The sequence below is a fragment of the Eumetopias jubatus genome, unplaced genomic scaffold, assembly GCF_037043125.1.
Source record: "Eumetopias jubatus isolate StellerSeaLion01/CBP00866 unplaced genomic scaffold, mEumJub1_p1.0 scaffold_17, whole genome shotgun sequence".
Taxonomy (NCBI): domain Eukaryota; kingdom Metazoa; phylum Chordata; class Mammalia; order Carnivora; family Otariidae; genus Eumetopias; species Eumetopias jubatus.
The window spans coordinates 31,074,815-31,099,601 of record NW_028274823.1 but is presented as its reverse complement, the minus strand read 5'-3'; the positions used below and the strand labels follow the sequence as shown (position 1 = coordinate 31,099,601).

The following is a 24,787-nucleotide window of genomic DNA, read 5'->3' as shown; positions in this document are numbered from 1 at the left end:
TGAATGGGTAAAGAAGATATGGTATACATACACAATGGAATATTATGCAGCCATCAAAAGGAATGAGATCTTGCCATTTGCAATGGTGTGGATGGAACTGGAGAGTATTATGCTGAGTGAGATAAGTCAATCAGAGAAAGACATGTATTATATGACTTCACTGATATGAGGAATTCTTAATCTCAGGAAACAAACTGAGGGTTGCTGGAGTGGTGGGGGGTGGGAGGGATGGGGTGGCTGGGTGATAGACATTGGGGAGGGTTATGTGCTATGGTGAGCACTGTGAATTGTGCAAGACTGCTGAATCACAGATCTGTACTTCTGAAACAAATAATGCAACATATGTTAAGAAAAAAAAAAGAAGATAGCAGGAGGGGAAGAATGAAGGGGAGTAAGTCGGAGGGGGAGACGAACCATGAGAGACGATGGACTCTGAAAAACAAACTGAGGGTTCTAGAGGGGAGGGGGGGTGGGGGGATGGGTTAGCCTGGTGATGGGTATTAAAGAGGGCACGTTCTGTGTGGAGCACTGGGTGTTATGCACAAACAATGAATCATGGAACCCTACATCAAAAACTAATGATGTCATGTATGGTGATTAACATAACAATAAAAAATTATTAAAAAAAAAGGAAGCATATTTGGAGCAAGCTTGCCTTCTTCGGGAGAGTAAGTTGGTTCTGAATAGAATCGGAGCATCTTTAGGGCCATTTGCCTGTACCTTTTCTCTCTGTACCGCTCGGTGGGAAGCAGTTTGTGTGAGAGCCTGAAAGCCCAGAGGGTCCATCCCTCTCTCCTCCCTCCCGCATCCCAGCTGACGTGTTGGTGAAGGATTGGCTAGGAGAGGATCGTGAGGCCAGTCCTGACACAGCGGCTCCCTGGCCATCTCCCTTCTGCGCGTGACAAAAGATGGCAGGGCAGACCAAGAGCAATCGCTCGCCCTGACATCAGGCTGGCTTTTAAAAGATGACACATTCTTCTCCAGATAAACCAGCCTCTAAGAGACAAGGACCCAAAGTGCTGCCCCCGAGTCTTCTGTATACACTCCTGGAGATTTATTTGGCTTTTTGCTATTAAGTTCAGTCCTTCGAAAATTCATCTCAGTCCAATTTCTTACCGTGTTGCTCCTCTTTGCAGATAGGCTGCGACAGATGAACATTTTTCCTCTTGGTCTCCCCAGCTTATAAGCCATGAGGAGTGAAGGGAAACGTCTTCAAGGGAAAAGAATAAATTTGAGCATGTCAGAAGCATTGCCGCGACTCTGTGCCACGAGATAAAGGGACGTCTGGTTGAAAGAAAGACAGGCAGAAGAAATGTCATTCAGGTGAAGGCAAGAAATCACCGCCTACCGGAGTCCTGGGCTTGGAGAGATGCAAATGAAGCTGGCAAAGTGCCTCGGGGTCTGTTGAGATGGTTCTCAAAGTATGGCTCAGGGATCCAGGTGGGCCTTGACGTTTTTCTGTGCTTCACAGAAAGCGAGGTGACAGGTATTTACTGAGGGTCTTTCAAATGCAGGATGCTTGCCTTGTGATAGCTCCTTCAGCCTCACCACCACCGTAGGAAGCAGCTCCTCTTATCCACACCCTCCAGGCCAAGGGACCAAGGTCCAGAAGGGTTGCCTAACTTGCCTGAAGACGCACAGCTGGAAAGTGGAGGAGCCCAAAGTCGAACCCAGCCGTGTCTGATTCCCAAGCATGGGCTCCTTAGGCTCTGCCAGGCTACCTTCTTCGGTGTCACTATTTGTAACAGGACTGAAGTAAATGAAAAAATTATGGACAGTGATTTTGCCTCGGCACTGATCGGCTCCAACTGTCGCAAGAGGTGCTTACTTTTAACATTTTAGAAGCTTTCTATTTCTGGCATGAATCAGTTGTTTGCTTTCAAGAAACAAAGGGTTTGCTTCACACCGTCTTACCAAAGCAGGACCAGTTTCATGTTTATTCTCATGAGAGATTTAAAAATTTACTTTATTTTGCTTTTTTTTTAGTTGTTTTATTTTATTCTGTTATTTTCATTTTTTTGGGTTTTTTTTGCAGAGGTCAGCAGAAGAGGGGGATATACTCGCTTCGCTGAGGTGGATAATGGCTAGATTTTTTTTTTAAAGATTTTATTTATTTATTTGAGAGAGGGAGAATGAGAGATAGAGAGCACGAGAGGGAAGAGGGTCAGAGGGAGAAGCAGACTCCCTGCTGAGCAGGGAGCCCGATGCGGGACTCGATCCTGGGACTCCAGGATCATGACCTGAGCCGAAGGCAGTCGCTTAACCAACTGAGCCACCCAGGCGCCCTAATGGCTGGAATTTTTAAGAGGCTCTGCTCAGCACACTGAAGAAGCTCTCCTTCCCCTTTAGCAAGAGTCTGGGGCATGGATAGAAATTTTAGAACTTGGTTGCTTTTTAAACAAATTTTTATAATTTGAAGTCCTTTAACTTATGGGAACATTGCAAGAAGAGTACCAAGAACTTCCTTTAGATAATTTCTATATATACTTGACGTACCTGGACATACCTACTTCCTTTATTATACCTTCACACAGACTCCCCACTTGTTAACATGATACCCCATTTCCTCCACTACTGTCTCTGTCTTCATGTATCTACCCATTATCATTGTTCTTTTCCTGAACTATCTGAGGACAAGTTGCAGACATGATCCCTCATATCCCTAAATACTTTAGCATGTACTTCCCTAAATCAAGGACACTCTCCTCAGTAACTGCCACAAGTCCTCCAAATCAGGAAATATTGCTGTGACCGGACCATCCCATTCATAGATCTCATCCAGAATTTGCCAACTCTTCCAACAATGTTTCCTTTTCTTGCCTGGTTCAAGACCAATTCGAGATTACATGCTGCCTCTGGTTATCACATTGATTTCCTTTCAGTATGGGAGAGTTCCTCAGTCTTTCCCTCTCTTTCTTGACCTTGGCCGTTTATAAAGAGTACGGATCTCTCATTGGGGTTTTCCAGTGGTTCCTCATGCCTAGCCTCAGGCCATGCATTTTAACAGGGAAAGCACAAAAATGAGGCTGGGGTGCACCTTGTCAGAGGGCTCACAGTCAACTCTTCACACCACTGTGATGGATCCTCGATCATCCATCTGGTCGAGGTGGTGTCTGCCAGACTTCCCTACCATCAACTCACCATTTGCCCCTCTGTGGTTGACAAGGATTTTTTAACCACAAAATTTGGTTGGGGCTATGCCAATATCTTGTTCCTTAGGAGAACTTCACCCTGCCTTAGCATTTTTTCATGCCTTCATCAACAGCCCCGACAATGGCTGCCCAACAGAGATAATTGATTGCCATCATTCCTTCTATATTTGCTGACATCTTATGATAAAGAAGAGCTACCTCTTCTCTTTTACTTGCCTGCCTACCTATCTTTGTCATCTCTCTGTCTCCATCCCCGTCTCCATCTGACCACAGGTTTACACCAACACTTCCAGTGACGACCCATCACTTCAGGATTCTATCGTTCTCTGTTCCCTACTTGTAAATCCCTTCTCCAACAGTGAGAAACTTAGCTCCAGTCAGCCTCAAGATATTTACTTCTCCACTCACTCCCCCTTATGTCTCCCATCTCTTGACAAGATCAGCAGCCTCTGAATTTCCAGGTTTGCCTCCACCATCTCAGCCCATAGCAGCCTCCTGGGCCATGGGCCGGGCACCACCTCCTTGGCCCTGCTGCCCCTTAGCCCCTGGCCATACTGTCACCTGCGAGGGAAGGAAAGGGAAAGAAAGAGGAGGAAGAGCAATTTGAAGATTTGATCATTTTCTTCAGGGTCTTTCCCTGTAGGATATTTCCCACTGTGGTTAACACATCTGGGGCTCCCTTCTTTGGGTATCCCCTTCACTCAAAGCCTATGCTCAAAGGACAGTTGCGTTTTTATACCAATGGATTCCTCTCCCCTACACTCTTCCAGGTGATTGGATGAGGGGAGAGTCAAGGTATTGTTGGCCGGCAACTGGTGAGATCCTTTCTAGCTAGGACCTGAGCTGAAAGTGGCAGCGACTGCAGGTGATGTACCCAGGCCCTGTGCTGAATGGTACATGGAGTCTAGCCTCAGGCAGATACTTCAGACCCCGCACACAGGTGGGTAGGCCAGCAGAGGAGGCCATTCTGCAGAGAACCAAGGGCTGGAGCACAGGAATAGTCCAGCTTGGGTGGGGCTCGAAGCTTATGCAGCTTTAAGAATATATTCTTTGAGAAAAAGAATGTGGATATAAGTGTATAACCTTGTGACCTTTAGATCCCCCTCACTCTTTCCATAACTGTTTTATTTAAATTAGTCCGAAGTGGTTTTCTGTTTCTTGCACCAAGAAGCCAGAACCCGGAGTATTAAGGCACGGACAGAGAGCAAACACGAGCTGTTTCTTCTTCTTTCAATTTTGAAGGCAAACTCAGTTCAACATTTTTGTTCCTGAGAAATGTTCCTCTTAACTAGACCACTGAATTGACAGACAAGGTTTGGGATTTTGTGGCGATAAATAAAGAAGATTCGGAAGTTACAGTTTTAGCGTTGCTATCCCAGATTTTTAGTCTGGTTCACAAAGATGCTTCTAAATCAAGTGTCTGAGTGTCCTTCAGGATTGCCATTGATTCAAGATTGCTGGGGATGCTTCACATCCAGTTCCAAACAGCTTCAGAGTTCAAATCAGAAAAAAAGTTCTCAGACTCACTAGCAAAAGATACTTTTGGAAGTGGGCAATTAACCTGTTTTGCAGGGGTCAGTGGACCCCAGGTGAGCGGAAGTGAACTGCTAGATAGGGAGGCTACTGAGGTTTCAGTTTAGGGAAGTGACTGGACTTGCCAACATGGGACAGTGCACTCCAGTGGTCCCTCCTGCCACTCCCACCTTCATTTCCTTGCAGATAGGGGGCAGTGTCCTGTATCGGGGACTCTGCCCTCTCTCTCTTCATCTCCCTGACAATCCAAGAGTTGTAAGTGGGATTTGGGAGACCTTGTAAGGAAGGAAATTGCGGAGTTAACATTGCCAGTGTCAAAAAGAAGAAAAACCACCTCATGGTAGAGTGGGTTTCCATCACGTAGTCAATTCCGAGCTCAGGTTCCAGCTTGTATTCACTAACTAAGCAAGTTACTTAGCTTTCTTGGACAATGGGCCCCTCCTCTGTAACATGGGTACAAAATGAGCACCTAAAGCTCTTTGTAAATAGCACAGGAATGATCAGCCACAGCTAACAGTTACATTATTTCATTTAATGCTTACGTAAGTCATATGACTAACCATATGACACAAAACAACTATTTTTAGTCCCATTTCACAGATGAGAAAAATGAGGCACAGAGAGGTTGGATGATTTGCCTAATGTCATTTAACTAATGGCTTGTTATTTTTATTGTATCTGAGGGAACTGGTGCAAGGAAGGCTGACATGACTTGCTCAAGGTCATGGCATTAGTCTGATGAAGGGATACCATTTTAGTTCTCGGGGGAAGTTAGCAGCAGGTTCTTTTCCTACTAACTGGGGAAAACCGAGACTTAAATACTTGCAGGCTTATGAGGTGTGGGTACAACAAGCCCAAGACCCAGCAAGAGAGAAAGAAAAGCTTCTTACCCCTCCTCCAGGCAGGATGGAGCACCGGGGTATGGAGAGCTAAGAGCCCTAAGATTCTGGCAACTTTCTCCTCCAGTAGGGAGAGGAGCAGCGCTTCCATCTGTGGGGCCCAGAAATTCAGCATCAGCGGCACTGTCCATGTGGACAGCCTGTGACCTCTGCTGCCCAGAGGGGTGGCCATGAGGGACTCTCAGTGAGGGGCCCCAGTGACCCAACATTCTTTAAAAGCATGGAGTGGCTAGGGCGCCTGGGTGGCTCAGTCGGTTAAGCATCTGCCTTCGGCTCAGGTCACGATCCTGAGGTCCTGGGATCGAGCCCCGCATCAGGCTCCTTGCTCAGCAGGGGGTCTGCTTCTGCCCCTCCCCCTCCCCCTGCTCATGCTCTCTCTCTCTTTCAAATAAATAAAAAATCTTAAAAAAAACTCATTAAAAGTATGGAGTGGAAAGTCAAATGCACTTTTATGTTTCACAGTGACTCCTACATTCAAATTGCCACATTATAGTTAAATGGCATCAGCCAGCTTTTTATTTAAGACTTACAGGCTTTGACTAATTTTGGAAACAATTTGGCGAAACCCCCACCCTGCTGCCAGAAAAGGGAAAGTCTTACTATAAAGAGATATTGCTTGAGAGGTGTTCAGGCCCTCAGAAGGATATTTTCATGGAGACCCTCCTAACTCAGTCACTTGGCTGCTTAGTGGCAAAGCCAGGACTAAATACTTCTTTGGACTTACGAGATTAGGCTGTAGAGCCATTTTGACATGGGCCCAATTCCAGCTCTACCCCTTACATACTGAAGGAATTTTTTTTTTTAAAGATTTTATTTGTTTATTTGACAGAGAGAGACACAGCGAGAGAGGGAACACAAGCAGGGGGAGTGGGAGAGGGAGAAGCAGGCTCCCCGCGGAGCAGGGAGCCCCATGTGGGGCTCGATCCCAGGACCCCGGGATCATGACCTGAGTCAAAGGCAGACGCTCAACCAGCTGAGCCACCCAGGCACCCCGATACTGAAGGAATTTGAGCAAACTATTCATTGTCTCTACACCTGCCTTTCCTCCTAAGGCTGTCATGAGGATTTAATGAGATAATGCACATCATGGTTGGCACGGGCTATGCATGGTGCTGAAGATGAGCTATTACTGTAGTCTGATGTTCTTCCTACTGCTCAAGAATAATGAACAGCACTGCCTATCTCATTCTTTTGGAGTAGTCTTATTTTTTCCGTCTTTTTTGAAGTATAACCAATGTACAACAAAGTGCACATACTTCAAGGGTACAATCTGATGAACTCTGTATCTGCTCATGAAATCATCACCATACTCAAGATAATGAACATGTCCATCACCCCAAGAAGTTTCCGTATGCCCTTTTATAATCCCTATGCTCCTCCCTTGTCCCCCAGCACATGAAGATCTGCTTTCTATCATTATAGATTAGTTTGCATTTTCTAGAATTTTTATAAATGGAATCCTTCCATATGCACTTATTTTTTTTGGTCTGGCTTCTTTTACTCAGCATAATTATTTTGAGATTCACATATTTTGTCTGTTATTGATTTGTTTTGGCGGGTGTCCTTTTCTCTCACACACAGTGGACAAAATATTTTCTAGTGAGAGACGCAGGCCCGTGGAATGCTTCTTCAAGGTCTCAGCTGGGGTTTCTAGGCATAGACTTGCAGTGAGTGGCCTGGGTTTCTACCACGTGCATTTTGATTACTCAGATGTTCCCTGTGTCCTAGTAGCATGCAAGTGCAGATGGTTCCAAAGCAGTGGGACTGAAAAGGCTCAAACCAGGCAGCCCATTACATGTGCACAGACCCCATCTGCAGGGGTTCATAGGTCTGAGGTGTGGCGTGGCGGAAAACCGCTGACCTGAAGTAACTAATTTCCAAAAGTCACCTGGGCGGCGAACACTAAAGCGAAAGGAAAGGAATTCAAATAGCACTTAGTGGAAGGAACCATGTTTTGTAGGGGAAAAAAGGGATGTTCTGTGGTGTCTGAAATACGTTGTAAGACATCCATGGGCCATCATGAACGTGGCACCTACAGGTTTCGTGACCACACGTGAAAATAAGTCTGCTCCCTGGGTTTACTTTCACATTCTAAACAGAAGGGACCAGAGGGCCACCACGTGTTGTGTGCCCAGGAAATAAACAAGGGTGGTGCCAGGACCTGTCTCCACCTGTGATTCCAGAAAACCACACTCGAGAGGGCACTGAAATCAATATCAAAAATGAGACACTCAAGTTTACTGCAAAGAGCTATTTTTGCTTATTCCAAATTGCTCTGTTTCTCTAAGTAGCTATTTTCGTGGCAAAACCAGCCTCTTCCCTGGCTATGTATAGGGACGACTCAGCAGCTTAAAAACAAGTGGGAAGAGAAAAGAAATCTGCAAATAGGCTCACACCCCAGGGATAAATCTGGGGCAATTCAAATGGTGGTGTGAGTTGGTTATTTTCCCAAATATCCGGCCTCTTCAAATTCCGCCCTTGGGTTGGAAACCGTCAAGAGCTAAATATACCTGCACGTTGGAGGGTCACTTGCTAGTAAGCGCTCGGTGTTTAAAAATAGGATTTTGAAAGGGAAGGTTTCCTCTGCATCTAGCCAAGGCGGTTGCCCATGCCACCGTTTGCTCTGTTGTCCAGGGACAGTGTTTAGATGATAGCAGGTGAGGGGAAGCTTGGAGGTATTTTTAAAGCTCTCTGGTTTTCTGACGGTTCGAGAAGATGGACAGAGTGGAACACCGCAAAAGGAAGGTCACCTCAAACGTTGGCTCAGTGAGTCACTGCACAATTATTTACTGGTTCTACCTCCCCAAAATACATCACATCTGCCCACTTGGCTCCACCTCCTTGGTGCCATATTTGCCCAGGCTGCCATTATTTTTCACCTGGCCTTCATGGACTTCCTGTTTTTGCTCCTGGCTCGTCCAGGACTCTATTCTCCACCCTACAGCCAGACAGAGCTTTTTAAAAGTGGAAATCATCCCCTTGATGAATAGAAATGCATAAGAAAAGGTCTGGACGCATACCTGCCAACCTATTCATAGCAGGCATCCTAGGGGAAGAGGTGAAGGGAGACCTGACTGTCTTAACTAGGTGGTTTGAATTTTATGCAGGGAGCTGTATTTCTCTCATAATTGTAAAAGGATCTCAAATGTTTCATTTGGTCCCTAGACTCGAGGAGCTCTTAATCTTGCATTAGATTCCCAGACACTGAAAATTTGAGGAATTATGCTTGTTCGTGATGGCCTCAAGGGGCAGAAGCCATGATCACAGAGTGGAAGTCATTTTGGAAATGAACATAGAGCACGCTGAGAAGCACAGCGGCCCAACACCTGCTGGTTGGCCAGCATGAGTATGGATGACCAGAGCTGATTTTTGAGCTGAGGCTGGGTGCCCTCTTCTGGAAGTGGTGTCAGGGACTTCAGCGTCACATGTCCCTGCAGTTCTGTGACTCCATGTGATGCCCCAGAAAGCACATTTTTGTAGCCTGACTGCTGGGATTCTCCCAGGGGCCGAGTCACGGTCGGCTCTCTTTCGTTTCTACCTCCAATTTCAATCAGTCAAGTATGTCCCTAGAAGCTTTGAGTTAATCTCTGGGTTCCATGTGCCAAGAAGGTCTGGACAATGGTCCTTCCGTAAGAAAAAAAACACGTAAGAGGCACATGGAGCCACATGGGTTACTTAAAGTGGAAAGGGGAAAGGACTCCTGGAGATGGGGCCAAGGAGAAGCAAGCAGCACAGGTTTTCCCAGCTAAGCTTTGCCTTCAACCCTGGAAGCCACTGCACGGGGGAGCTGCCATCCAGCCAGCGTGTGCCTGCCCCCCAGGTCGCCTTCTGATTGCCTGGCTCGTTCCCTCAGGCAAGGTGCCACTTCTTGATGTAGCTCATTGTTTGGTTTCTGGAACAGAAGTCATACTGCTGTCCAAAGGGATGACACATCCTTTGAGATATCATTATTCTTATTTTGGAATAAATAGAGATATTAGTCTGATTGGACAAGCACTTTATGGAGCCTACCTTGTTCCCTGTAGTCTCTCAGACATTTACAAATTGGTTGAACCATGTTTTTATTTTTTCTACCATCTCAAGGCCATACCATTTTTCTTTTTCTTTTTAATATACAGAGCATGCCTTGCACAGAATAAGTGCTCAATAAATATTTGTTGCATTGATTTTCCTGTTCAGAGATGTGGCAGAAAGACCCTCTTGCTTTATGTGCATAATTCTTTTGTGTGGTATCTTTGAATTCCTTTCTCGTGGATACTGGTCACATCATCTCACACCAGGGTAAGGTTTGAGGTCGATGCTGAGTGTTGCCTGGGTCAACAAATACACATGCCACCCAAGGCCGAATATGGATTGTGGTGGGGAAGGGAGCCCAGAAATGGTAGGGGAACAAGTCCAGTCCCATATGGACAGGGGGTGAATAGGAGCCACAGGCTGGGGTCAAGGTAGGAAGTTGAGAGTGTATGAGATGAGGAACAGATGGAGTAGAGGACAAAGAAGGATGACGTGGCAGGGAACCAGACAAGGAACAACAAGAGGAGCGGGGTCAGATAGCCTGGTTTCCGTGCGGGTCCTGGGATGTACCTCACCTCAGACAACCCAGTTCGTTCCACCCATGGGGTTGTATCCTCGGCGGTGAAACGAGGCGGCACGCAGTCCCTGTGAGGACTTCATGAGGGAGCTCACATAAGTGAAAACACTGGAAACTGGGAAATGGGATGCTGAGAGCTGGAGAATTCGCAAGATCTGAAAACAGCAAGTGTCTTTTTTAAAAAACTTTTGATTGTTATGTTAATCACCATACATTACATCATTAGTTTTTGATGCAGTGTTCCACGATTCATTGTTTGTGTATAACACCCAGTGCTCCATGCACAACGTGCCCTCCTTTATACCCATCACCAGCCTAACCCATCCCTCCAACCCCTCCCCTCTAGAACCCTCAGTTTGTTTTTCAAAAGCAAGTGTCTTTGAAGAATTCTTTACAAGCATTCCTCTGCCTTCTCATCCCTCTTGCAGCTTCGTCAGGGGAGCCCAGTGTGTCTGAGTGAGGGGGGTGGGGGGAATCTCGGGGTTCACTTGACCCATTCCTGTCATGTTCTAGACTAGGACATGGGCTCAGAGAGATTCAGTCACATGTGCGTAATCGGTTTGATGGCAAATTCAATGCCATCAAACCCATCAAAGTTGTCTGAATTGGACTCTTCTGATTTCAATTTTTACTTTGTTCTTTACGCCCCTAGTTTACATTCTACTTTCATTCCGCATGTCATTTTAAGGATGACTCACGCCGCTCAGCTGCTCACCATAGAAAAACGAGGTCTAATCGTTGAGTGTAGCAGAGTGGCTCACTCAGTGGTGCCCAGGCCCTGTTGTCTTCTTTGACTCTCTGTGGCGATGGGCAGGCTGTTTCGGAAAGGATGACCTTCTGCAGAGTCAGGATCCCACTGCCAAGGCAGGAGGGAAAAAGATGAAAAGCCTCTGCTCTCCCGTGTCCAGCATCATTTTACTCCCTCTTGCCCAAGTTAGGGTTTCCTTCCATTCTGTCTGGTGTCTCGTGCAGAGCCCGCTTCCTGCCACCCCTGTTTTATCGGGATGTCTTTGACAGAGCCCTGCACCATCTCAATGGCCAGTCCCCGCGAGCTTCTGACACAATGGTGCCCGCAAACACGAGGGATTGATGTGTCCACACGCGTGTGTAGATGTGTGAAGTTACCCAGCAGAATGCTTAAAGAACCAGAGAGTGAATAAAACATGTCCTGGGTTGGATTTGTGGTTTTTTTTTTTTTTTTTTTTTTTTAAGACAAAAAGACTAACAATGAGAAACCTGGAGAAGGATGGGTATGTTGTGTTCCGAGTCGTCCCTTCTTAGCAGATGGGAGGAGGCGGGAAGGGCTGAGAGTCCTCACAAAGGCCAAGACTCAGCAAGGGAACCAGAAGCATCTTTTGTCACCTCATTTAGCAGACTGCCAAATGCAGCTGCCTCCTCAATTGTTAGGACACATTTCATTCTGCTCCTCCGTCCCACAGCCCCCACGGCTCAGCTGCTTCCCTGCAGCTGTGCACAGTGACCCGCCTGGGGCTCCAGGCCTGCCCCCCAGTCCTGGCTATTGAATGAGTGGCTGCTTGACCTCCCCAGATGTCGCACCCTGCACCTCCGGACTCAGAAAGCTGCCTCCCAGCCCTGCAATGATGTCCCTGCCAGCCTGGCTCCCCATATCGGGGTCCTCCCTACAAAGCCTGATGATGATCGGCAGATCCAAGATGCCCCAAAGGCACCAAATAAATATATGAATGCATACGTTTGTCAAAAACTGGCATGAAATACTGCTGATGCCTGAATCAGAGCTGGCTTGGGAAGCCCTCACTGGCTGTGTTGTTGCTAAAATGAGTCTCCGTTTTCTTGTTTGCAAGACGGGCTTCATGATCAAAATATATGCCCGTCCTGGGGGCGCCAGGGTGGCTCAGTCAGTTAAGCATCTGCCTTCGGCTCAGGTCGTGATCTTGGGGTCCTGGGATCGAGCCCTGCGTCAAGCCCCACGTGGAGCTCCCAATCCTAGACTCCTGGCCAGGGCTCCTGCTCAGCAGGGAGTCTGCTTGTTCCCCTCCCCTTGACCCTCCCCACCAACTCGTGTGCTCTCTTTCTCTCAAATAAATAAATGAAATCTTAAAAAAAAAATAGTGCCCATCCTGCTTACTTTACCAGGTTCTTGTGAGGATCAAAAAGCATAAGGTCCTGTACTTGCACACAGGATTATTTGTTCCATAATTAGCAAAGTGCCTTGCTCAAAATAAGTGCTCACTAGATTTGAGAACTATAGTTCAACTGTGAAATAAAATGTTATTATTTTGTGGCATTTCCTACCTGACCTTCTTATTTATTTGCCTGTCTCCTCCATTAGACTCAAAACTCTAGGAGAGTGGGAATTCTGACGGTCTTACTCAGCCATCGTCCTTATGCCTTGGGTGGTCTTGGCACATAGATAATGCTCATTAAGTAGTTTTCGAGTGTATGAATGGCAGCTTCCTGACTCAGAAGGAAGCGTTGGAGGGAGTAGTTAAAATGGGCTTAATTCTGCTGAATGCATACTGATTTAACTAGAACTTGCTGCCGGTGTAGAAATAAAAATATATTTTAGAAACTGGCCAGTTCGTCTTAGAGATGGAGATATGGGTGGAAACACGGGCAGGAAGAACAGGTGAGGGAACCGTAAATTTCAAGCAGAGAGAAAAGATTTGTTCTAAATGTCTTCTAAAGGGCTGCCTCCATTTGTGTTGCTCCAGAAGGTAGAGCCAGCACCTGCAGGGAGATGGAACTTGTGTCAGTTAAAGATATTTGAAAACGGGCTGGCTTCAGAGGTGGGAGGCATTCAAGAAGAGGCTGAATGGACTTGTGGCATTTAGTGTTGTGGGTGAATGAGTTACTACGATACTAGACGAGATAAAATGTGGCCTCCATGGTTCCATTTAATTCTGCCTGTAGGGCTCTGGAGGCAAACACCGAAATCAATAAATAATATAAAATAATAGGGAAAGAGAGGAAAAAAGGGGGGCCTCTGCTATTTTGCTTCTTTGAGAATCTTTCCATCCGCAATCCCAGGGCCCCCTTGGGAAACCTCAGACACCACCCACACCCCTCTCAGAGTAACCTGTGGCTTACAAGCCCCTTCTCCAGCCAGACCTATGCATCTCACTGGCTTTGCATGGCCTGGGTTTAGCCCTCAACCCCAGTAACCCCAGTTCTCTGCCACCCCTCTCATCAGACCCTCCCAGGTGTAGCTTTCCTTGAAGGAGAGCAGGTGTAAGCAAGACAACTGTTTGCTTCATGCTGAGCTGGATAGAGGGGCTTTTCATGTATGCCCTCAACGTACTCATGTCGGAATTGGTAGCCCTCTGTTGTGAATTGTGAATTGTGCCCCCCCATTCATAATGTGAAACCCTAACCCCCAGTGTGGCTGTATTTGGAGATGGGGCCTCTAAGGAAGTGGCTGAGGTTAAAAGAAGTCATGGAGTGGTACCCTGATCCCATAGGATTAGTGTCCTTATAAGAAAAGACAGCAGAGTGTACACTCTCTCTCTCTCATCCTTTCTCTCCCTGCCTCTGTCTCTCCCTCTTTCTCTTTCTCTTTCTCTTTCTCTTTCTCTCTCTCTGTCTCTGTGGTATGAGGACACAGCAGGAAGGTGGTGATCTGCAAGCCAGGACAAGAGCCCCCACCAGAAACTGAATGGACTAGCATCTTGATATTTTACTTCCTCCTTTCCAGAACTGTGAGGCAGTTCTTAAACCATTGTTTAAGCCATCCGGTCTATGATATTTTGTGATAGCAGACCAAGCAGATTAATACATCTTTTTAGAGGGAAAGTAACTTCAAGAAGGAAGGATGAATTGAATCTCTGTCCTACCACATACTAGCTGAGGGGCCTTGGGCACATCCTTTAGTTCTCTCTCAGCCTCATCGCAGTTATGCGTAAAAGGTGGATCCCAACACCCGTGGCAGAGGCTACTGTGAGGATTGGGAAGGCTGATGCAGGGTACCTGGGACACGGCAAAACTTGATCTTAGAACGTGTTAGATTTAAACGAAGACACTCTTATCTTAAGAATATCTCTTGGTAGGATCACTTGAAAGACTAAAACAATAGCCATAACATTAACCACCTGCCCCCGGCAAGGCTGCCTCCTCTGGACATTGAATCTGAGGTTTCTACGGGTTTATCAGTCCACCTTATGGATCGCTGGAGGAGTGTTCATCATCTGTCAACACCAGCCTCTCCTGGGCCTCTGACACTCACATCCAACAACTCCTTCGCGTGTTCTTCTCCATAGAATTTCTGGATCACAGCTAAGTGAATCAACCGATCTGCAGGAACATTTAAGTTCTGCCCTCCTGGGACCTGCAGACACAGGTAACAAATCCATGTGCAGAATTTCCAAGTAATGATCATGGCCCGGGGGCCATAATTCATTCCCTGAGGCCACCCCCCGAAGGACGGCTGGAGGTAGCCCACTGAGGAGCCAGCCTATCGGCTTGTCCCATGAGGGCTGGCAGCTTGCTAGATCCAATCAGAGGCAGGGAGAGATTTATAGCCGATCTCAAAACACCTGGGCAATGTCAATTCCAGACACGGCAGGAGAGGGTACTTGGTGCCAAGTTACAGGCCTTGCTTCTGAAGAGCAGTTGCCCTGAGTGTTCACCTTGAATGCTTCTCAGCGTGCTATCTCTTCTGAGTGTGCACATCTGGACCCGCAGCTAAGCAAGAACTACACATTTTTCTTGCTGTTGAAGTACAGCTCCCCGGGGACACAGCGGGTCTGGCAAACACAGAAACTTCCCGCATCCTGACCTCAAACAAGCCCACATTCTCCAGGATAACAGAGGGATAGCTTCCAAGTCGGCAAGCTGCTGTCAACGAAGAATTCGGGCATCCTTGCTTCGTGCTGAGAGGAGGCTCTTAAACATCCCACTGCCTGGTCTGAGCTTAGTGGAGAAGGAAGTAGAAAATGTGATTAACATATAACTATAAAATGTTGCAGCCATAAAAAAAAAAAAAAGGAGGGAAAGAGGCAATGTTTAAGTAAGTAATGGCTGCATGAATGGCTACATCGAGCCACTTCCAAAAGCACCATCTCACTAAACAGCAGCGATCTCCCTTGCCAAGGGGAAACCGCCTTAAGGCATTTCAAAATTAGTGACATTGTGCTGGCAACCACACTAACTGACTACACAGAGACTCACTACAGTCAACTTGCTCGAGTCTCACACATCCTCATGTTAGACTTTAAAAAATAGGAGGCATCTTGCAGGAAAATGATGGGGCTTGATTTGTTCTCAACCACACTGTCATGATCAGGTGTGATAGGTTACAGCTTGTTTCTTTCAGAGGTAAAGAAGTCATGCTGGGAAGAAAGAAAGAAAACATATTTGACATTTTTTGTAATACACATCATCGTCCCTCTTTGTTGAGTGAGAGGGAAAGAAATCATTCAAGAACCAGACACCACACAGTGACCAACTAAATACTTGCTCTGTGAGGGAACTCACACAAGAGGAGAGATTCACTGAGGGGCTCCCGGACGGCAGATGGTCTGGGGAGCTTATGTTCTAGAAAAGGGAGTTTCATTGTCGATATGCTAATGAAAGATTGAAGCGAGCAGTACAGCCTGGGCAGGGTGGAGTAAATCCGTATGTAAGTTCATATGTGATGGATCCATACCCTGAATCCATGAGTCCATATGTGATGAATCCGTGAGTCCAGACTAGCCAATATACAATGAATCCATTAGTCTGTGCATGATGAGTTAAAACAAAGCCCTTTTCACGGTTCAGGAGAGTCTTCCTTTGGGCACAGCACACTGGGCATTGCTCGCAGTTCATGGTCCTCTCCTGGTTCTGTCAGGCTAGAAGCAGTAGGAGTGAAACACAGCTTCCAGTGTTGATATCTCCATAGCAGATGATGCTGCAAGTGGGAAGTTCTTTTAGAGAATGGAGTAGGAATGAGGCGGGAATTGAGGCAAGTACCCCGGAGTCTGCTCTGAACAGCATCACTGCTGTGTGGGGAGGAAAAGATGAAGACTTGCAGGCCTCTGTGTATCTGTAGCACATTCCAGGTGCTTCAGTTCCTCCACCCCCCCAACCCCCCCAGTGATCTTTGGCAATGCCCTTCCAACCCCGATGCTACATGGCTCGCCCTTCTGTTTACGCCTCTGGCTCACACCTCTGCTTTGGCTCGCCCTTCACTGCCAACCTGGAGAAAACATTCTTCTTGCTCAATTTTGTTCTCTTATAAATCCATTCTCTTGGATAGGGTTGACTTCTCCTTAAATGATGTTGTTTTTCTATCTCCTGCCACAAACCACTTTCCACACTAAATGTTTGCTAACTTGAACCAGAAGAGTGTCAAGTTCTGGGGATGAAATCAGCCAAGGCAGATGCAAGGATAATGTTCTCCTCAGTCTCTGGGTTCAGACTGTCTAACGCAGCCTGATCCCCAACAGGTACAGGCTAAAAGGGGCTCCTGGCCCAGGCCCTGATGCGGCGCAGCGTGGTCAGCTAGCAGTGTGGTTAGCTATGTGACAGAGACCCGAAGACCCTGACTTCAGTCCTTTCTCTCTGCCACTTACTAGCTGTGAGACCCTCGGTAAGAGATGTGTCCATGTTGTGCTTTGGTCTTAATGATTATAATTAATAATTCAGGAGGCAATTATAGAATCTCTGTGGGTGTACAGGGTGTTACAGGAAGTAAAGGAGATTCTGCTTAGAATAGCACTGAAAACCTTTTTAGGACCCTATAAAAAGGGAAGCTTATATTTTTCATACAGATAGGATAGTTCTGTATCTTGATTGTGATGGTATTTGCATAAACCTACACGTGAGAAATGGCATAGAACCATAGACACATTGCCCCAGGGTCAACTTCCTGGTTTTGAGGTTGGGCTATAATTACATAAGAACTTGGGGAAACTGAGTAAAGTTTTGTGCTCTCCTTTGAAATCAAGATCCACAAAATGAAGTTTTGTCTGTCTTTGTACTATTCTGCAACTTCCTTGGGAATCTACATTATTTCAAGATAAAAAAATACCAAACCAGAAAGGTAAAAAAGAGGTGGGGTGCGAATAGCTAGGAATACAGTTTTCTTATTTATCTGTGTGTTTGTTTTATTTTTTTCGCAGCTTTACTGAGGTATAAGTGACAAACACAGTTGTAAGATAATTGAAGTGTACAATGTGATGATTTGACATACATATGCATTATGAAAGGATCTCCCCATCAAGTGAATGAACACATCCATCACCTCACAGTGTTTCCTTTTCTTTCCTTTTTTTTTTTCTCCAGTGAGAATCAGATTCTGAGATTTAATCTCCTGAACTACCTTACTCTGTGATTCCATAGCTCTGTTTCCTGACCCTGCCCTCCTTTCTCCTTTGCCGGTCATCGCCACGACCCTTGGTTTAGGGCACATGCTGTCCCTCAGAGAGTTTTGCCTTCATCCTTTGGGGCAGGGGTTGCCTCAGAGCAACACTCCCATGGGCAGGTCCCCCACCCCTGCCCCATGCCTGCAAGACACACACTCCATGGGGCGCCTGGGTGGCTCAGTCGGTTAAGCGGCTGCCTTCGGCTCGGGTCATGATCCCAGGGTCCTGGGATCGAGCCCCACATCGGGCTCCCTGCTCGGCGGGGAGCCTGCTTCTCCCTCTGCCTCTGCCTGCCTGCCTGCCTATTTGTGCTCTCTCTCTCTCTCTCTGTCAAATAAATAAATAAAATCTTAAAAAAAAAAAAAAAAAAGACACACACTCCATGTGTTGTGACTTCTCGGGGAGGCTGCCAGGCTGGAGGAAAGGCTGTACAGGGAGAATCCCGTGGCAGGAAGGACTATCTCACTGTGTGAACAGGACTCTCCCCAGTCCCACGGAAAGCAGCAAGGGTAGACAGTAGGTATTGCTGAGGACTGAATGTTTGTGTGACCCCCAAATTCATTTGTTGAAACCTAATCCCCAGTGTGATGGTATTTGGACCTGGAGCCTTGGGGAGGTGGTTAGGTCATGAGGAGCCTCCATGAATGGAATTAGTGCCCTTATACAAGAGACCCCCCAGAGAGCTCCCTCTCCCCTTCCATCACGTGAGGATACAGTGAAAAGGTGGCCTTTTACGAACCAGGAAGTGGGCCGTCACCTGCCACCGAATCTTGATCTTGGACTTGCCAGCCTCCGGAATTGTGGGAGATTAGTGTGTGTTGTTTAAGCCACCCGCTCTGTGGTAATCTGTTACAGCAGTCCGAGGAAAGTAAGACAGGTGCTGTTGGTGGTGGCCACAGGCTTTGGATCGTGGGGATGGCCAAGCCCGGATGAAAGGCCTGCCTCTGAAGGACGTGGTAACTCATGCCACAGAGTTCTGTTATAGCGAGGATGAGAAAACATCCCATGTCTTTTCCAGTCAAGAAGCAAAACATTAATTATGAAGAATTTAAAATGTTGATAAGTTCCACAGGTGTTAAAGTCCAGAAATTGCGGGCAATTGGGAGAACTGTATGAGCTGAGGGGTGGGGGGAGGAGGGAGGGAGACAGGCAGCGGCAAGGTACTGATGTTCCGTGCAAGTCCCACCTGGTACAAAGTGTTTTGAATGTTCGGAAAGGAACAGACTCTACCTGTGACGACCTATAAAATGCAGGGGCTTATGCATTCTGCGGAGAAGAGGTTCTCTAGGTGTCTCGAAGGGGGTGGAGAGGTGAGAGAGCTGCCAGACGCGGCCTGGAGGCCGGACCGGAAAGGGGAGCTCTGGTGGCAGACAAGCCCGTGTGGAGGGGCTCTCCTTGTCTCCCACCCAGCTGAAGAGACCTGGAGCCTAGAAACGTGGGACAAAGAAGGGCAGATGCCCCCCAGCCTTTGCAGGAGCAAGAAAGGTGGCCCAAATTCTCCTTTTTCCCGGTTGCTGAGCATGTGCAGAAACACACACTCCCATGATCCACAGTGAGGTCCTCCCGGAGCGAGAAGGTATCGTACATCCCAGGGCTGTTGCTGGTCACAACTAATGAGGTGAAAGGAGCAAACACACTTTCAAAATGCAGGCGCCACGACAGCTCGCGTGGCGGAGCAGCCTCGGAGAGTCTCTGGACCTCAGTTTCCCCAGCTGTGAAATAGGCTTGGGGTTGTGATGGGAGGGTCACTTGGGGTTGCGAACGGGCTTGGAAAACGGGGACACCTCCCACACTAGTTCCTATTGCTATTAGGACAGATGAAGAAGCTGAGGTTTGCAGTCTGGGGGCATCTTCCCGGGGAGAAGGAAGGAGCCGTGCTTCAGATGCCTGGCATCACTGCAGAGGAGTTAAGATTGCAACAAAGGGAAGAACCGAACCACACACAGGACATGCTCCGGGACGGGATAGCTTCAGGAGACTCGGGGAGGGCCTGCAAACGTCTTCAAAGCGAAAGCGGGAAAACGGCAAGTATGCACATCAGGCCACGGAGGTCTGTGATTAAAGCAGAACCGAAAGAACAAACAGCGAGAATTAACGTTCTGCAGACAAGAAAGGGCCGAGGAGGAAAGGCCTCTGCTCTCCCTGCAGGCGCTTCCTTCCTCAGGCACAGGGAGGAGGTGAGCGGGGCGGGGAGCTTTGAAGGACAAAACAGGGCAAGTCCCAGCCAGGACTTCGCTAATGAGATAATGAGAGGGTGCTAAGAGCAAGTTCCAGATCTGTCAGAGAATGTGGGCAGGACTGAAGCTGGAACACAACTCGGGGGAAGGGAAGTAGGGGATTTTAGCATCAGAAATCCTGCCCAATGATACAGGAGCTTGGGAGAGGGAGGACCCTCTCTGGAACATTCTCCTGGCAGCTGCTGCCTCCGCGTCCAGAGGGGAGGGGAGCTGGAGAGACAGCGAAGCCTGGCCAAGCCCATCCATACCCACCTGCTGGGGCCGGCACCCCTGCCTGCTCCTCGGACAGCCTGAAGTCACTTCCCACTCCGCTCCATGTCACACCTGCACAGCCCTGTGCATCAATACCAGGCTGGGGTTTGAGCGGCACTACTGTCAGTGGCCAGCACTGATGGGGGGAACTGAGGCACAAGTGTGCTCCCCAAGGAACGTGGGAGCCTCCTTCTCCCCTCCTCCAAGAGGCCCTGATCCGGCTTCTGATCTCAGTGCCACTCCCTGCTAACCACATTTCCTTGCAAAGGGGTTTGTCCACCTCGCCACATCTCTGTTTCCCCAACTACCAGATGGGAATGACATCACCTGCCTCAGAGGATGACAGGGAAGATCACCCGAGACAGCAGGTGCGGTGCCCAGGCTTACACCTCAGTGTGGCACTCAAGACAGTCCTTCCATCCCAGGGCAGGAAGGGAAAGCCAGGTGCCTGGAGGGCAAATAGGGTCTTAGTTTGCGGCCGCCCGGACTGCGCCTAAAGCCGGCACATAGACATTGGCGCAGGCTCAGAGAAGCCACGCTCTGCTCCTTTGGCTCTCTCCAATCTTTCCAAGCCCAGGGGTGCCTCTTAGAAAGTGGGAAAGGCTAAACCCCTTAAAAGAAATACCAAGTGCCAGGCTAATGCTGTGGTGGGCAGTGGGGGCTTAGCCCCCAGGGTCTGCCTTCTGGCTTTGTCGTTGGCCCCATCTGCTCCTGACTGAGCCCCATGTTCACTCCTCTGGAGCCCTCTGGCTTCTTTCCTGGTTTTGGCCACTCTGTCTGCCCATGCCTTCTGGTTGGGCCCTTCCCTTTCTGAACTGGTTCTTCTGTAGCATCCCGCTTTTGCAGTTCCAGAAGCCTTGGGTTGAATGTGCAAAGTCCCCCACCTCACCTCGGCTGATAGATAGCACTAATCGACACGGAGGGTGAATGAAGCTTAACTTGGGAATGTACTTGCCGCCCAGGAGTAGAGAAGGTGTGAGAGAGGGAGGGCGGCAAGTGGTATGCAGGGGCGGACGTGGAGACGCCAGATTTGCAAGCCAACACAAACCTTCAGAAGCAGCAGGATGACCCCTTGTCTAGGAAGACCCCCCTCACCCCGCAGGCTATTTGGGGAGAAAATGAAGCACTAGATGTGGGGCTCCCATGGGCTTTGGCAGCCCTTACCTTTTAGCTGATTTCAAGGGCAGAGTGTCTGTGGGCTGAGGCTGTGCCGGTCATTGGACTGGGCCAAATCCCCCTTCCACCCCCACCACCCTGGAGCACAGACTCCTCACCTAACAAATGTGGCCAAGACCCGCTAGCAATGAGCTCAGCTTTTTAGTCCCCTGCTCCGACATACAGTGTTGGAGCTGTGAGATCCCGTTAGCTCTCGCCCGACCCCGGGGCTTTAAATTTTCCACTGAATTCATTTTAACCAACATTTATTGGCTGTGCAAAGCTCTGGGCTCAGCACAGAAAATAAAATGGTGAATTGGCCCCGGGGGAGACCGCAGTGTAACAGGACCAAACCTGTAAGCCCAAACTTCCAGTATAAGGCAGGCCACTGGACTGGTGCAACAGCAGCCCGCTGGAGGGGGTGGGGGCCAGGGCAGCGGGCGGGCTGCAGGTCAGTGAGAACTGCGGGGAAGGGGAGATGTGATGTGGGCCTTCCTAGCAAAGGATCTTCAGACAGAGGGGACCTTATGAGTAGAGGCCTAGCGGAGGGAGTGTGGGCCAAGCCTGTGGCAGGCGGTGGATAGAAGCTGGAGAGGTCGTTGGGGCCAGATCACAAAGGGCATTGGTTAATATATTTGAACTTGAGGGCCAGAAGTGTAAGGGGCATCACAGGGGTCTGCGATCTCCCAAATTGTATGGAAGTGTCTGAATGTGCATGCATTTTTTCGAGTGGAGACTATATATTTCATTCAGAGTCTCAATGAGATCCATCACTGCTGATAGAGACCTTGGGGAGCCATCAGAACATTGTTTCCATTTAAAAATTTTATTTTAGCAGTTTTCCAAACAACCCCAAAGTAGAGGGAACAATATGAGGGACTCTGTCCAGCTTGTGGCCGGTCTAGTTTCTGCTGGACCTCCACCTCTTCCCACCCTCCTGGATTAATTCGATGCTAAGCTCAGACATCACGTGTTTTTTTTTTTTTTCAACTCAATCATGAAGTAAATTTATTTACAAAGAATCTACCACCATGAGAAAACATTTATGAAAATCTTAAACAGTACAAAGCTCTACCTAGGTGCAACAAACATGGCTGTGAGGCTGAGCAACTCTAGTCTTTTCCATAAAGTGAGTAAGATGTAACTCTGACAGAGCATATTAATCCTTGAAGCAGCAATCCTCAGATTTCAGTATGGCCCTGTATATTTTTAAGGCTAGAATGAGCTATAGAGTTTTTAAGAATATATTGAGTGACAGAGGGCATTTCCATCAAGTGATTGGAACAAGTGTGCATAGGTAACAAAACACTTCACATAGGTAGAATATTTATGCCATTACCAACCTGTTTGGGTCCCTGTTTCATTAAGATGACTCGATCCTCTAGAGAAGGATGAGGTGGCTTTCTCAGCTTGTTAGTGGTTTAGGTTCTATTAAAGGTTGTGGTACAACCACCTACCCTCAGGTAAATGCTTCTGTCTGGAAGAGGATTCCAGTTCTGTCAGCAGAGGGAACTTGACATTAAAAATCTAGGTCAAGAATCTATAGGACGAGTCTCATTAGAAAACTGAATTGTACAGAAACTTAGGTAAAAACCATTTCAAAGAATTTGTGAGCTTTAAGGTCAGTAACAACTTTTCAGGGATGTAGTATGTGAAGAGAACCACCAACACTACATAGTGAACAAAGAGCAGAAAAAAGTCTTTTGACTAAAGTGGGAAAGACAGAAAAATATTTACAATAAAGAAAGGGTTCAGTATAAAATACTATTGACAGGATGTTAAAAAATTAATCTTCAGCCATAATGAGGCCTCTTCGAGCTCCTAAAACATTTGCTTTCTTCTCCTTTCGTCTTTGCTCATGTTGTTTCCGTTGTTCCTCCCTAGTCTGGAGAGGAGGTTGTTTGTAAGTTTTCTTGTGGAAGCTAACTCTGTTTACGTGCTCTTTCAGAGAATTATTTTCTTTAGATTGACTCCATGGTTTCAGCTTGCCTTTGTGTGGCTCATAGTTGAGGGGATGAGACAGACTTGCTTTGAGATCAAACACTGGCTTCTTGTTGGAGACTGGAGTCTGTGCTGCCTGAGTTGTCAGTTTGAATGGGGTAACAAGAGAAACAGAATTTCCATTTGTGGTCTTTAATTTGTCTGTCCCGAGCACAGCCTGGCCTTTTGGGGTACCTCCAGGTATGATCACATGTGCAGACTTTCTGGCCGGAGTCTTGGTCAGAGTCTTGCTCATTATCTTTGGTAGCAGCTGAAAACCTGACATTCATTTTAGTAGCCGAGAGAACGGCTCGCTTGGCGGAGCCCTTCCCACACAAGGTGCTCCGGCCTGCAGCGCCCAGGGGCCGGCCCGGCAAGCAGCGCTGGCTGGTGGGGGTGCAAGCCGGGCGGAGCCTTCCCCGGAGAGGAACCAGAGTCACCACCGCTCCCTTGGTGACCAGCTGCTTCTTCAGTTCATTAAATGAATTGTGTTCTTCAAAATGTTTCTTTTTCTCTCTCAATATATTGATCAATGGACTCCATTTCCTTAAAGCGAGCCTCATGAAGCTTCTTAAAGTTTGGAGTAGTGCTTGTATTTCTTTTGCTTTTTCCAGGTTTGGAAAACCCATCTGTGTAGAGAGGCTTCTTTCTTTCCGAAGGTAACTTTGAATCTTCATTACCATTTATTCTTCTTTTTCCTGAGGAAACGGCATTCTCCTCTCCTTGGCTCTCATCTGGTGGTGAAGGAACTTCTGCAACTGTTCTGAGATCCTGGTTTTCCTGCTTCTCTTGATTCTGGGAGTCAGGGTTCCTGTGGACCATCCTGCACCTTCTCCTGGTTTTGGTGCCATGGTCAACTGGCTCCCTCTCAGCTTGTTCCTGGCTGCCACTCTGCATCTCAGCCTTGTCACAAGACGATGCATAAGTTTGACTTCCATCCCGATTATCATTTTCTTTTTTTTACCTCGTATTTAAGGTGGGCTTTCAAGGCTTTTAACAACTTGTCTGCCCTCAGGTTAGCTCGGAGGCCCAGATTCTTGGCTAAGTTCTGCAGGTCGCTGTACTTGAAGGAGTCCAGCTCCTCAAGGGAGGGTACGGCCATGGCAAGCTGCATCCAGGCGACCACGCAGAGGACGTGTACTCCAGGATCGGCAGCGAAGTTCAAAAACTCTGGCGCCCCATCACGTGGTTTTGATTGTAAATATTTAGTATGTGTCTCTAAAAGGTAAAGACTCTTAAAAAAACAAAAAAAACCCCACAATACCCTTAAGTCATCGAAAATGTTTAACAATATTTCCTTAATATCATCAAGTATGTAATCAGGTGTCGTTTCTCCCCATCCCACGGCCCCCCTCCCTTTTTTCTAACAGTTTACCTAATTCATATAAAATCTGTAGATGGCTTTCTAGGGTCCCTTGAATTGATAGGCTCCCCTTTCATCTCTCTCTCTCTTTTTTCCCTCTTGCAATTTGTTGTTGAAGAAACCTGGCCATGTGTCCCATAGAGCCTTCCATAATCTGGATTTTGTGGGCTGCGAGCCTGTGGTGTCATGAAACACGTACCTCTATCTGTGTGCTTCCTGTAAATTGCAGGTTAGAGCTAGAGACTGTATCAGATGCAGGTTTGAGTCCTTTTTTATTTTTTCTCCAAGACTACGTCAGGAAGT

The 24,787-nt window shown here is 47.6% G+C and overlaps 1 pseudogene; it reads right to left on the bottom strand.

Moving 5' to 3' along the window:
• Positions 1–22,927: 22,927 nt before the first annotated feature.
• LOC114205444 (nucleolar and spindle-associated protein 1 pseudogene) lies at positions 22,928–24,235 on the bottom strand (annotated as a pseudogene).
• Between the last annotated feature and the right edge of the window lie 552 nt (positions 24,236–24,787).